Genomic DNA, 14,938 nt, shown 5'->3' on the forward strand with positions numbered 1-14,938 from the left:
GCCCACAGAAGCCTCCGTTCTGCAGGATACTCGGGCGGCCTCGCAGGAGCTAACACTTCCCGAGTTTCTGAGCTGCAGAAGGGGGCCCGGCTGCAGGGGGCTTGCTGATGGGCAGGCCTGGCCCAGAGAGCACACAACAGCAGCAGCGGCAATAATAACCACAGCTGATGCTCGTTGAGTGCTCATGGTTTGTCAGGCACCGCTCTAAGCACTTCACAATTTTTTTAATGTTTTTTTTAAATGTTTATTTACTTTTGAGAGGGAGAGGCAGAGCGCAAGAGGTAGAGGGGCAGAGAGAGGGAGACACAGAATCCGAAGCAGGTTCCACACCGTCAGCACAGAGCCCGATGCCGGGCTCGAACCCACCAACCCTGAGATCTTGACCTGAGCAGAAGTCGGATGCTTAACCGACTTGAGCCACCCAGGCATCCCCAGCACTTCGCAGGTTTTAAAGGCGCTATGACATGGATGTTGTGATTATTTACTTAGATGAGAAGCAGAGGCACAGAGAAGTTGAGTGACTTGCCCAAGGGCACACAGCTAGTAAGTGGAACCAGAGTTGGGGCCCAGGCATTCTGTCAGGAGAAAACTTCCAGCAATCCTTTAAGAGGGCAGATTTTAGCCCCTTTCTGGGTTCGGGGTCCTGTGGTGGCCAGGCACCAGAGCTGAATGTTATTTGTTGAATGAATGCCTCATAATTCATGGCCAGTGTTTATTGCACACTGCCTATGGGTTTGATGGGAATTATCTCATTGAATTTTCTCACTGCCCTGGGGCAGGCATTATTAGTATCATTGCCCATTTTGCAGCATTGAAACTTGACCTGAGACGTGCCCTGATTTCCCCAAGGTCACATAGCTTAAGATAGCAATGATAAGAGCTACCATCTATTGGGCACAAGTTTGGTTAGGCTCCGGGCTAAGCCCTTGGCATTCCGGATCGCAGTGAGTGCTCCCAAAAGGACCATTGTTTACCTAGGTTTCCAGGTGACAGAACTGGGGCTCAGAGAGGTAAAGCCACACACCCAGAGTCACACAGCTAGTGGGGGGAGCTGCTCCAGCACGGAGCTGTCATCTGTAGGTGGGAAGACTTGTCCTCTTGAGGACTTCTCAGCCTCAGCCTGGGAGCGGGGGTGGTGGTGGGGAGCACCTGAACCATGCCATCACCTTCTCCGTGGCTCTCGCTTGGGCCGAACAACTATCCTGACAGCAGGTGGGCATACTTTGGCATTGAGGGGATGAGTGTGCCTGTGGCTACTTGGCACGAGGCAGCCTCCCCTCCTAACCCTGTTTTATAGGTAGGGAAACCAAAGCACAGAGAACTTAAGTGACTTGCCCTGGGTCACACAGCTAGCGAGCAGCTGATGGGAATCACGCTCAGGTGTTCTGGCTTTGGGGTGTTGTTTCTCAGACTGAATCATCATCTCTATCGTCGGCATTGTCGGAATCATGCATGACCGTCCCCAAGTGCCTTCTGAGTGCTTTGCAAATACACAGTGACAGCAGGGAAGTTCAGAGAGGGAATGAGATTCCCCCCACCCCCAATTGCATACTGCTGGTATGTGTCCTACTCAGGACAGGGCACAGGGAAGCAGACCCAACCCGTAGATGGGAGTTCACCAGCCCTCACAGGGCCACCTTTACCCCTGCCCTGCGGGTACAGCAGCTCAGGGCAGGCGCTGTCTGCCCTTTGAAGGGGACAGCGCCTCAGTGTGTCACTTTGAACTGCAAAGGGGCCTGTGGTGAGGGCTTGGCCCCCTCCCACAGGCCCCTGCCCGCCCACCCGTCCAGGTCTGGTTCCAGTCGGCAGGCCTGGAGCCGGAGGGGCGGGCAGGGCGGCGGCCCCCCTGTGGGATGTCAGCCTGATAAGTGAGCAGCCGCAGACCCCTGAAGGAGGATGGAGCTGGCCGCCCACTGGTCCTGCCGTCCCACGTGGCAAGAGTTCAGGCCCATCACCAAAGTGCCAGCCTCCCACAGACATGCCCTCGTGGCTGCAGAGAAACATCTCCCTGAATGTGGAAGATTTAAATTAAAATAACAGTAATGATAGCAAGGATAGTAATAACAAGAACTTGTAAATGGAAGCAACTTGCCCTGGGGCGTAGGGAGTACCATGGAACCAAGCCTGTGCTCTACTTGGTGAGTGCTCATGGCAGGGGGTCACGAGGGGGTGTTGGGTAAGAGACTGGTGCATCTCTGAGCAGCTAATTACCAGAAACCCAGCTGGGGAACTTGGAGTTGCTCAGCCAGGTCCTGACTAAGCTGGGCTAGGAAGGGGTAGGGTAGGCCCACCCTGTCCTCAGAGAGCCCCTGGGGGAAGCAGGTGGGGGGAGGGGGCACAGTTAAGTAGAAATCAAGCCTGCTCAGTCCCCATGTCTGGAATATGCTGACCTCTTTTCTGATTTTGTGGCCCAAGAACTGATCGCTTGGGAGGCCAAGATTCTTAGCCAGGTAGACAGAGAAAAGATGCCGGTGCTTTGGAACCTCAGGGTTCAGAGTTTGATCTGGCTGTGTGACCCTGGGTTTGATGCTTTACCTCTCTGTACCACACTTCTCTCAAAGGCTGTTGACGAGCAACAACAGCCTCAGGGCAATGATGGAATTGAAAAGAGAAAGCAGATGCAATGTCTTCAAATTAGGTATTTGGTTCTTGCTGCTGCTGTTGTGGATGCTCCCGTAGTCCTTTGTGTTGGGCCTGAGCCTGTGTCTGGCTTTGGTTGTATGTGCCAGGCAGAACCTTTGCTAGAGTTCTGTGTTTGAGCCATGCCTTGGCCAGGACAGGGCATGATACCTCATAGGTGCTTGCTTAGTATTGAAAGAAAAGTGTAGAGAAATAGCTGAGGGGCTCAACTGTCTGGGCTAGACACCAGGTTCAGCCTCTGTCTAGCTGGGCAACCCTTTGCAAGTTCCTCGGCCTCTCTGAGCCTCTGTTCCCTCATTGGTAAAACAGAGGTACTCAAAGAACCTAGCTTCTAGGGTTGTCCTGAGGATTAAATGAAATAGTGCATGAACAAGGGCCATACCGGTCGGTGTGAGCTGTTGTTGTTAGCAGGAAGGGCAGTGGGTAGGGATCTGGTTAATAACACAGAACAGCAAGAATCTGTGCTGAGTTTCCCTGGGCAGGTGTCTGTGAGATGGGCGGTGGGAGCTGAGAGGATTTGGGAGGGCATTCCAGGTAAGGGCACAGGAAGCAGGAATATTAGGGGTTAAATTGGTGGGCTGAGAAAGTGGGCTGGGACAGTGATTCTGGCTGGAGAGGCTGCCTAGGGGCTGCTGGGATACAGGGTTGCAGAGGGGGGCAGGGGCTGGTAGCTATGCAACAGGGTTTGTCTTTTATCCTGTGGGCAGAAGGGAGCCATCGAAGATTATTGTACAGGTGGGTGACAGGACAGGAGAGGCACTTTATGGAACTGAAAGTGGCAGCACATGTGTGGGATTGGGGACTGGAGACTGGCAGGAGGGTCCTCCTGCTGCCTCCTCAGAGGTGAGGGCAGTGGAGGGGCTGGGAGGGGACAGGCTCAAGGCAATGTTAGGAAGCAGTTTTCTGAGGGTTGAGGGGAGGGGATGGGGCAAAGGGAGAGTCCAAGAGACCTGGGGATTGGAGCTGGGGTGACTGGCTAAGGCCTTGGGGTCCTGAGCACTCTGGGCTGGTCCCAGCAAAGGTGATCCCCTTGGCTGGATGGTTGACAGGTCTCGTTTCATGGGCATGAGACCTGTGCATTCCCAGAGGACTGCACACTCAGGAGGGCCCTGTGCTTCATTTAATACTCGGCTGTTGCCCTCTTGAAATTCTTAATATGGTCTGAACAAGTACCCTGCATTTTCATTTTGTGCTGGGCCCTGCAAATCATGTAGCCATCTCCAGTCCCTGAGTCTCTGGCTCTGGGCCTGGGCTTGGAACGGAGGCCTGGGTGCCTTAAGCTAGAACCAGGAAGCTAGAACCAGGCCTGCTGGGCTAAGGAGACCTCCCCCCTGTACCATTGGCTGGAGGCTTGTTCTCAAATGGCTTCTTTCTCCTGGCTCTCAGCTTGGCCTTCCAGGGCTTCCTCAGTCAGGCCCTGCCTCCTTGTCCTCTGTGCTCAGACGCCAGCTCATCTGCTGTTCCCCACACGCTCAGACATTTGTCCACGTCTGGGTCTTATTCAGGCCGTGGCAGTTGTGCAGGATGTATTCGCAGGATGCCATCATCCTTTCTTCTGGAAAAGTCTTCTTCCTCTGAAGTTTGGCATAAGAGTCATCAGTTTCATGAAATCTCTCTGGTTCTGTATTCCCCCACTACACACCCCTCCCGGCCTGAGTCTGTCTTGCAATGCTTATTAAACATGCAGATTCCTAGCTCTGTGGAAGGACTCAAACTCTTAGGGTGAAGCCTATGAATCCTCATTCCTAGCTGCCCCCCTCCAGGGGTATCTGTATACACTGAGGTCTGAGAGCTTCTGCCCAGGGTACACCCAGGACTGGAACAGGCCCTTGTACTTGGTTGGTGCTCGGCATGCACGTACTGAATGAATGAATGAGCTGTGGTTGTCTGTCTGTCGGTCTTGACACACGCAGCCTTCCTGCAGCCTGGCACTTTGTCTGGCATGGAGTGGCATCAGGGGGAGGGGGGGAGGTTACTGGATGGATGGCAGGATTACAGCATGCGTGGACTGTGGCTGGGCCAGGATTCTTCTCTCCCTGAACCCCCAGGATGTAGGGGTTGGGCTGTCTACGATGGGGGCCAGAATGAGGGATGGGGGGCAAAACTAGTACCCTCTGGGAGGCAGGAAGTGGGCAAAGGTCGTGGGGGTCCACCGGCACATTTTCCCTCCAGCGCTTTCCCTCGTTCCCTCTGCTCCTAAAGGGCTGCCTGCTCCCAATGTGGTCCTCCCTGCACACAATTACAATAGCATGATGGAAGTAAAGGGTTTTATTTTTTATTTCTTTGTACTGTGTAGGCACTGAGTTAAGGACTGGAATGATCTCATTAAGCCCATACAAGTCGGCCAGGCAGGCTCTGTTATTATCCCCGTTTCAGAGATGTGGGAAGTGAGGCACAGAAAGGGAAATCAGCTGTCCAAGGTCACATAGCTTAGCTCGACCACTCCATTCCCTGGCCTCCGAGATGCTTATCCTCCCGTGGCTCCTGCTCACAATGCCGCAGGTAAGTAAGTGTTCAATATGTGCTGAAGGCAGGGAGGGAGGGAAGAAGGAAGCCCAGCCCACCCATGCAACCAGAAGGACCCCTTCTCCAAGCACGTTGGGCTGCCACTGAGAGGCCAAAGTGAACAGGACTGTCACAGCCCTGTGTGTCTGGGGATGAAGAGCAGGCAGGGGACCTCAGAGGAGAAGCTGCTGACCCTGGAAGAATGGACTGTGAAGGGGCATCCAGAAAGTTCCATGGTGGAGTCCAGGAATGCCTCCTTGCCCAGTGGTGATGGAGTTCTGTCGAGAAGCCTAGATGAGCCAGTCTCCGAAGGTGGCGTTCCAGAGTTATGTGTGGAGCCCCCTGCATGTTGGGTCCTGTGCGGGCATTAGGGAGGCCTGGGGAACAAGGTGGATTGGGCCTTACCCTTGGAGCTCATGATGAAAGGGGCAGGCGGTGTGGAGGAGACCCAACCACATGGGCCCCGGGGTGCTGAGCTGCATGGGGTCTAGCCAAGGGAAGACAGATGCCAGGAGCAGGCACCTAGTAGGGGCTCAGGGACTATCCCCATCACAATCTCCAGCTGCCCACCTACTGTAGCAGTCCCTTGTTCATCAGCACCCCAGAGTGCGGGCTCATCCCACCCTAATGCCATGTCTGTGAGCTGCTGTCTTGGATGAGTCCCTTGACCTCTTTGATTCTCAGTTTCCTCATCTGTAAAATGGGTACAACTGTTTCTCCTCTCCAGGTCATTGGAAGGATTAACGGTAGGAGGGTATAAAGCATTTAGCACAAAGCTCGTTGCTCAGAATACAGAGAAAGCAAGGGAAAGAAATGTGTCCCATACAGCTATCGTTACTGTAGCGGTCGTTAGTATTTTTGTTATTGAAAAGAATTCTAACAGAATAAACCCTAGGAAGGCCATTCGACCCCCTCTGGGCCTCCACAGCCTGACTTGCCCCCTTCTCTCCCCTCTCACCCACCTCCTTGGGGCCAGCCCCCACCTCTGCCCCCTCCTCCACCCACTTTACAGGGAGCAGGGAACAGAGGTGATGCAGCTGGTCCTATCTTGCTGGAGCTCTAGCCTCACAGTGAACAGAAGCAGAGAAAGGCAGGAGTGGTGAGGATAATCCTGTGGGTGGAGGGCTGTGATGGAGGGAAGAGTCTTAGGGAGGGCTTCCTGGAGGAAGGGGTATTGAAGGCTGCCTGGGAAGGCAGAAAAGCTTCCACCAGGTAGGATGTTTGGACAGGGTTGGGGAAGGTGAGAAGGAGGGTGTAGACTAGGCCCAGAGACATGGAAGACAGTGGCCTGCTCAGAGGAACAGTATTCCCTCCCCTCCCAGCTCTGGCCCCGGCTGTACTCTCCTCAGGTCACTGCAGTTCAGCAGACTTATTCAGAGTCCTGGCACCTGCTACATGCCAGGCTCTGGCTAAGCTTGTCACACGCACCGCACCGTGTGAAGCCCCATGACAAGCCTGAGAGGTAGATGTGATTATCATTCCCATTTCCAGGTACGAGACTGAGGCTCAGAAGTGGGAGGCAACTTGCCCAAGGCCACACAGCACATCACAGCCAGGTCTGACTGTAGCCCCGGCCCCTCTCCAGTGCCCCCACACTCCCCTTTCAGGCAACTGCTTGTCACCCACTAGCCCATTGCCCACATGTCACATGGGGAGCGGGCAGAGCCTCCTGGGGCTCACACACAGGCAAGAGGGGTGGACTGCTGGGGCCTGGGGAGACTGGGCACGTGTACAAAGAGGAGGTGGGCATGAGAAGATTTTGAAAACCATTTGTAATGGGAGGAGATGCTGTGGCCAGGATGCTCCAGGCTTAGAGGCTGACGAGCCCAGCGGTCCTAGTAATTCTCTACACGTGACTGGTGACAAAACGCAGTCACGCCCATGACCTTGGAGGTTCAAAGGAATAAGTGTGTGACTCAGAGGCTGGTGGTCCCAAACTTGTTTCTTTCACTTTCTGCCACTTAACCTCGATTTCTTCACCTATAAATTGGGCGGCCTAAAAACCCAAATCAAGATTGCCAGCAAATGAAGAAATGGAAGCTGCCATTTGTTATTTTTGCTATCACTGTTATTGAAGTCTAATGAGATTGTGTCTGAGGACACTGGAGCACAGAGAGGCTCCTCTGAGGTCACTCAGCTGGGAAGTGGCAGGTTTAGACTCAGGCCCCACTGCTCAGACGCTGAATCATTTGGTGTCGTGGGCTGCTGCCTCCTAGGGGAAAGGAGGGGAGAGCCGGAGGCCTGATCTGAACCCAGGGAGTCTGAGCCAGAGCCTGCCCTGTGGGCTGCCAGCTCTTCAATGATGGACGGTGGGGGCAGCCTGATGACGGCCACAGGAGTCTCTGGGTGTCCTTCTTGCCAGCACTTTCTCCAGCACTCCTTTCACCCCCAGCCCTTCTCAGGCCTCGGTCTCACATAGAAGCTAGGATCACACTTGGGGGTTCCTCCCTTCTTTCTGGTGTTTACTGTGAGACCACTGTGTCCTTGTCTCGGGTACTAAGGACACAAGTCAGACAAGCCCTGTCCCCAAAGCGCTCACTGTCCAGAGAGGCATGTGCCTGGCAGTATTTGGTAAAGGCTCTGATGGTGGAAGCATGGAGCATTGTAGACCCCAGGAACGGGGCTCCTCTCCCAGCCTGAGTGGCGTGGAGGAGGACTTCCTGGAGGAAGAGCTGTCCACGCTGAGGACAGAGGGATTATCCCGGTGAAAAGGGAGTGGAGCAGCTTTTGGGCAGAGGGACCGGCATGTGCAAGGCCTGGAAGTGGGCCGTGGGGGGGTGCGAGGAGAGGTCAGATCATACAGGGCCTTGAAGGCTGTGCTGGGGAGTCTGGCCTTTATTCTAGAGGCCACTGGAAGCCATGGAAAGATTCTAAGGAGGAGACTGTTAAGGTCAGTTTCGAGCATGAAATTCACTTAGCTGGGCAGATTGTAGGGGAAGCAGGACAGGACCAGAGAGGAAGGGGTCCTGCAAGGCCATGTTGAGGTGTGTGCATCCGAGGGCAGATATCTATAAGTACATGTGTATCGCATGCATATCGGGAGTGGGTGTCAACAGACCTGAGCTCTGCGAGGGCCCAGCCAATGTGGGGACTCGGTGAATATGTATGCGTCTCATGTCAGTGCTCACCAGGCGTCCACGTCTGTGTCTCTGTGTGAGCACGTGAGCACGCATCTTTGTGTGTGTCCATCAGTGATGGTGCTGTGTCCCTATGTGCCTCTGTGTTTTCAAGGGTGTGTGTGTGTGTGTGTGTGTGCATGCGCGCACGTGTGCACACGTGTACACATGGCAAGGTACGAGATGACAGCTCTCTGTCCACAGCTGTGCTGCCCAGGAGAAGCCCAAGGAGCCTTGGGCAAGAGGGCAGGAAGCCGCTGGCCTCAGCTGGACCAGCCCAATCTGGCGTAGATACCACCTGGTCCTGACACCCCATCCACAGCCGGAGGCTGCCATCCCCGCCTCTGCCTAGCTTTCGTGCCATGCTGTCAGGGGGTTATCACTGCTGTAAGTCGTCCCCAACACTTTAATCGCCGCGGTACCTGCCCAGCTCACTGCGGCTGAGCTGATGGCAGGCGGGTGGTCGGCACAGCGCTGTGGAACAGGCAGCATCTGGAGAGGCAGGTTTGGCGCCTCCTTGGGGGACCATGGCTCATCCTCGTGCATTTGAATGCCAGTGCAGACGTTAGAGGGCTGGTGGTGGGGAGGGACGGTGCCCGTGTCCGTGCGTGTGTCCCTGCATGTGCTGCTGCGTGCCTGGGCGTGCTGCACTGTGGGTGCGTCTTTGTCCACACAGCGTCCTCCATGCCTAAGACAGAGTGCACCTGCTTGTCAGTGAGTTTGTGTCTCAGCGCACACGCATGTTTGTACCCGTCTGCCTGGATCTGTGCGTGTCAGCGTGGGAAGGCATGCTACGTGTGTGTGGACATGGGGTTGGGTAGGACGAGTGGAGTTGCACATGGCTCTCCCTGGACTGACATCTGTGGCCACAGCTCCAAGAACCCAGCAGGAATTTCCTCTCACCTTTCTTGGAGTGGTAGATGGAGGGTGGGGTGGCATGAAGGAGGCTGCTCTGGGGTGGGGCGGCAGCAGGCAGGCCAGCCCCCTCCCCATTCTCTCTCAGACGTAGGAGCAGGCGACAGCTGCTCCCCTCCCCTCCCTGTCCCTCCCTTCCCCTCTTCCCTTCTCTACCCCCTCCTCTTCCTCCTCTCTGTCTTCCAAGGTGCTGGGCCCAGGCTTAGTTTTAAGGCCAAAGGTGTGTATACTTAGGATGCTGTCCCCCCAGCTTTATCCAGACCCTGGGAGGAGACAGACACTCCCCCTCCTCTTCCGTGACCGCTACAAAGGGGGTCTACTTCGGGCCTGTGGTCCAGGAGCCTCACCAGGGTGCCCAGGCTGGGGTCTCAGGGCCTGAAAGCTCACGGAGAGGGGCCAAGAGGACACATTGCTGGGTCAGGGGGCAGGTTCCTGGAAGCCCGAGGAGACCACAGCCCAGGTGAGCCCCTGCTGGTGTCCCTGGCAGGTGGGTCAGGACAGGTGTGCTCCAGTGGGTGTGCCCCGGCTGGTGCGACCTCACAGGTGTGCCTCAACCCACAGCCCCCAACAGGTGTGCCAGTTTTTCTGGGAGGAATGAACAGAGCTGGCTCGCTGGGCCCGACGGGTGAGTGGCTGGGCCTCCAGGGTTTCTGAGGGCTCCCTGCAGACTGCACTCACCCCCCAGCCCGGAGGCCAGTGCCCTCCCGCCACCACTGCTGCCCTGCCAGGGGGCCCTGCCACCCTGGGGAGCTGACCTTGACCCCACCTGGCCCCCTACGTCCCAGCTTGGGGGCTCACAAAGAGAGAGGAGGGAAGAGAAAAATCGCAGAGATTTGTCTTGTCTCGGGCTGACAGCGGAGCGAGTGATTGCCAGGCCCGCTTGGCAGTTTTTAATCATTTTATCTCTGTTCTCGGCTCTCCGGGGAGACAGCCAGTGCTTAGCAGTCTGCTCAGAAAGACCTCGGGGCGCGTGGCGCAGCGGCGGCTCCGAGCTCCCATTATTAGCTGTGCTCTTCGGAGCGCGCTCCGATCTCTCCCGGGGGAGCCGGTGAAAAATTAACACGGGCCGGCGGCGCGGGCGCCCGATGTAACTGTAATTACTCCATTGATATTCCTCACACAATAGTGCTGTCATCAGTCATTTACATAAACTTTCTCTCGCAAAGACGGGCGGAGGTGCCTAATCCTATTGGGTGCTTCCACTGCATGCATTATACATGGCAGCGGGGCTCCTAGGTGAGGAGGGAGGGGAGGGAAGGGAGGGGAAGAGGTGGGAAGGAGAACTGGAGAGGAAAGGAATGGGGGGGGGGGACAAGGAAAGGAGCTTAGGGATGAGCAGGGGGCCAGCTGGGTGGGGCAAGGGACCAGAGCCAGCAGCTACCCTGCATAGAGTGAGATACCCATGGGCTGGGGTTGCACTGAATGGGGGCCAGCCTGCCCCTCCATCATTGTCATCATCGTCCTGGGGCAGGTGAGCCTGATGCCTGATCCTTGCGGGGGGAGGGGTGGGGGGTGGGGGGTGGGTTGTGGGGTGGGCGGGGGCCTCCAACAAAGCCTTGCCCCCCTCCCCCTGCTTAGGGACCATTCCTGGCCCCTTTACCGGCCCACCAGGCCAGGCCCTAGCCCCACCGGGCATCTGGTCACTGGCTGGAGGCTCTTCAGCTGTTAAGGAGTTAAAACCTCCCTGGAAATTACCCCCGTAATGACCTAATTAAAGACTTCAGGGCCACCTACTCCAGGGTGAAAGCTAATAACACCCGCCCAACAATAATAACCCAGTGGAGCCCCCCTGTTATTGCGGCAGCCTTGTCCCCCCCCCCCCCCCATTCCCACCACCGTTGCCTGACCCTCTCCTCTGGTCCTGCCTATGCAAGCTGTCGGTGGCTGGGGAGGGCCAGGGACTGAGCCCCCAGCTGGGCAGAGAAGGGCTCAGGATGGGACCAAGGGGAGAGGCCTGGGATAGTCAAATTTCCGTTGCTGAATATTTAATGAAGCCTGCACGGTTTATTTGGTTGGCCTGTCGATTTTTATTCCTCTGTCAATAGCTTCTCATATGTGGGGCTGTGATGATCTTTAGCAGGGCCTCTCCAGGGACGGCTGCCACTAAATGCAATTATGGATTTTATACCTCAATGTGTTTGATATTTCCACTGATCTAATTTGCAGCCTGGTAGTTTATTGTTTGGCATTTTAATGGCGTTCAAATGCTATGGGAAATTTGATTTCTTTTTATAATTCCTCCTTAACGCAGTTAATGTGGGTGGTGGGATGGCCCAGATTTTAGAACCCAACGTATAGAAAGAAGAAGGGAGGAAAAAGAACACACCCTTGTACAAATTTAAGGAGATGTCCATTGAAGGGAGATCTTCCTCTGAGCTGTGGAGCCCAGGTGCCTGCCTTCCCGCCTCCGGGTTGGGGTAGGAGCTAGGGCCGAGGTGTGGGGAAGCCGATTGTGGGAGCCAGGGCACTAGGCAGAGAAGCCAGCAGACAGTCCTTTCCTCCCACAGTCTTGAGCTCTGTGGCCTGTAGGCCTTGTCACAGGATGTCTTCAAGTGGCTTTTAGGTCACTGCCCTGTCCTGTTTTGAGCAGCTGCAGAATCAGGGAGGCCAGCATTTGCACTGCCACTGGGTTTCGTTGCCTGCATCTGAGGGCAGGGGCCACATCAGTTTGGGGCCTTTGAGACTGGGGGTGACATGCCTGTCATCTGTGACGAGTCCTTGTGGGGCCTCCGCCACATTCACCAAATGTGTCCACTCTCAGGTCGGGGATGTCCCCACTGCTCCTCTGCCTGTACCTCTCCTGCCCTTTCTGGCCTACTTGGAAAGCCTAAGTGTGGGGGCATGACCAGGACAGGCCGTGGCTGCTCTGTATCCCAGACCTGGATTTCTAGAGGCTGTGCTGGTGCATTTCTAGGCTAGACTAGAGCAGAGAGGGAGCCAAAGTCCACAGAGCAAGGTGGAGGTCCCCCACCTCCTTAGGGCAGCTCCGCTGAGCTGGGCCACCTTCTTCCCTGAGCGTGGAAGAACAGGCCAGGCGGCCAATTGGGAGTGGTCTCCACCCTTGGTTAGCAGGGTGGGGACCCAGGGGACACTTGGAGAGCCTGCTCTCGGGACCTGCCCGCCCACGGCAAGACAGTTTGGGCCCAACTACCAGCAGTTGTTGTGGATTTTCTAGAACATCTTCTGGGGAGAGGAGTCCGGAAAGACTCAGGAAACTCTTCCAAGTCGCCTACCTGGAAGTGAGCGGGGAAGATGGTTTAAGGCAGGCAGACTGGACCCCGCTGTCCTGAACCCCAGGGCTCCCCCAGACAGCCTGGCGTGGGGTGCAAGAGGGAGCTCCTCTTCAGGCCTTCCGGGGAGGGTCTGTCCAGGCTCCCCAGGGCCTACAGGCGCCGAGTTCTGGTTTGGAAGTTCGCCCCTCCTGAACACAATGGAGCCTGGAGTCCAGGACTCTGGGGATGCAGAAGTAATTCAAAGTGCCCTTTGCTGGACGCTCACCCTGAGCTCGGCAGCATGCTAAACGCCTTGTACACATTATCTTGTTGCATCGTCAGGAAGCACAGGTACATCATCATCCCTGTGTCACAGACTGAGGCTCTGAGAGTTTCACAACAGGTGCCTCGGGTCATGGCTAACGGAGGGCCAGGCCTTGAATGACGGTGTTTATAGCTTCAGAGGCCCTGCTCTTAACCGTGGTGCCTGACAGTATGGTCTTCCCAGGGCGGGACTGGGCTTGCCTGCCCAGGGAGAGACAGTCAATCCTGAGCTGGGACACCCTCTCCTTCCCTTGCCCTCCCCTTCCTCAGTGTCATTGGCCCCAGCTTCTGTCCCTGGGCCAGTCCACCACATAACCTACCAGGCTGCTGGCTTACCGACAGTGGCTGGCTTCTGTTTTGAAGGGAATTTTGCATCTTTTGGAAAGGAATGGCCAGCCTTTCCATCTTCTGGGGGATTCTCACCCCACCATGTTTCCCAGGTTTCTGCTGTGTCCAACCCACTTTCCACATGGCTGCTGTTCTCAGGACCTGTCCCAGCAGCTCCTTACCGACTCAAATATGAGTAGTTGTGGTAACGGCTCACGCTCCCAGGCCAGGCCGTGGGCGAGCACTTGACACACATGCTCTCACAACTCCATGAGGTAGGGAGCTTGGCCGTCCCCGTTTTCCAGATGTGGAAGCTGAGACTCAGTGCACACATTCCTGCTAGGGTCATAGTGACACTCAAAGCTTCCCCTTGACATTCCCCCACAACTAGAACAGTTGTATTACCCCTCATGCCACCTAATGCCATGGCAGTTTATGTTCATATGTGTGTCCCCAGCCAGCCCAGAGGGCCCGACAGTGCAGGGACTACGACTGTCCTGCTCATAGTCTGTCTCCTGCTGCAACGGGGCCTGGAACACCCTGGATCCCAGAAAGACTGTTGAACAAATGAGTGCATGAGTGAGTGAAGCCCCAAAGGCCATGCTCAGACCTCTCCTCACAGCCATTCTAAGATCTTCTGGCACCTTCAGGAGAGATGCCAGTCTGGATGCCAGGTGCCAAGGTTGTTCACGGCTTTCTTCCCACATACCCCTCAGGCCCCATCCCCAGATGCCCGGTTCTCACTCCCAATTCTCACTTTCCCTGGACACTCAACTCTCATTCTTGCCTCTATGCCCCTGTCCACACGTTCCCCTCCACCGAGAAAGAATAGCTTTCCCTCCCCTTTGTCAGAAAAACTGTGCTCATCCTGTAAGACCCAGCTCTGTGGTCATCCCCCTGGAAGCCTCTGCCATTGCCCTGCCCCGTAAGTGGGGAGCATAACCCCTACTCCTGGACTGTTGACCTCTGCAGGGCCTGCCCTGCCTCCTCCAGGTACTCCCCATATGCCCCAGCCCTCATCACACTGATTTGTTACCATCCCCACCACTGCCCTGGCAATACTTTGAGGCGAGGCTATCCCATTATAGACAGATGCTGGGGTGGATCTGTTGAATGGGTGAATGAGTGAAAGAAGGAAACGAGGAGAATACTTCTCTTGGACCTCTCAGGTAACTCCCCTGTCCATCCTGAAAGTTGGAGACAAATTGGTCTTTTGCTTACTCAGAAACTCCCTCCCTGGGGTGGAAGGGACAATGGAGTGAAACCATGGTCCCAAGTGTGGACGGGCCACTGTCAACAGGTGATGGATAGGCAGCCCCCTCCGGCGGCCTCACCCTGTCCTGAGAACTGTCTGGGTGTTAAGTGTTCCTCCCACCCCCCCCCCATTCCTCCCACCCACAATCAGCAGTGAAATCAGACCTGAGTAATCTGATGTTCCACTTAGGAAAGAAAACAGGATCCCCCAGCCTGGGAGGAGGAGGAGGCGGCCATGGTGGGCAGGGGACAGCCTGCTAACATCAGCATCAGCCATCAGGGGCCTGATAAGATCTTCACAGCTTGTTATCCTGGGTCAGGCTGACTTGCGTGCATGGCTGGGGGAAGCTCTCCAGGTAGCTGGGTCTGCTCTCTGTAACCTCCCTGTGGAGAGGTGAGGGGCTGTGTGTACATGTATAGACAGCTGCAGGAGGGACTTTTGTCCCAAGGCCTCTGTCTGCCCCCAGGAGCACCAACTTTTCAATCCTTGAGCCTTCTCCTACATGTCCCAATAGAGCTCAGGAGAACGGATAATGTGGGCAGTACAGCGGGGCCACGCAGACCTGGGATTAGCCTGCACCTCGCTCAGTCCCTTGCCTGCTGTGTGACCTTGGGCAAGTCACATACCCTCTCTGAACCTCAGTT

At 55.8% G+C, this 14,938-nt stretch overlaps 1 protein-coding gene across 2 annotated transcripts in view; it reads left to right on the top strand.

Annotated features, from left to right (window-relative positions):
* The window catches only part of LMX1B (LIM homeobox transcription factor 1 beta), a 79,876-nt gene that overhangs the window by 14,915 nt on the left and 50,023 nt on the right, over window positions 1-14,938 (top strand). The gene's annotated exons all lie outside the window — the stretch shown is intronic.

This window comes from Panthera leo, chromosome D4, assembly GCF_018350215.1.
Source record: "Panthera leo isolate Ple1 chromosome D4, P.leo_Ple1_pat1.1, whole genome shotgun sequence".
Taxonomy (NCBI): domain Eukaryota; kingdom Metazoa; phylum Chordata; class Mammalia; order Carnivora; family Felidae; genus Panthera; species Panthera leo.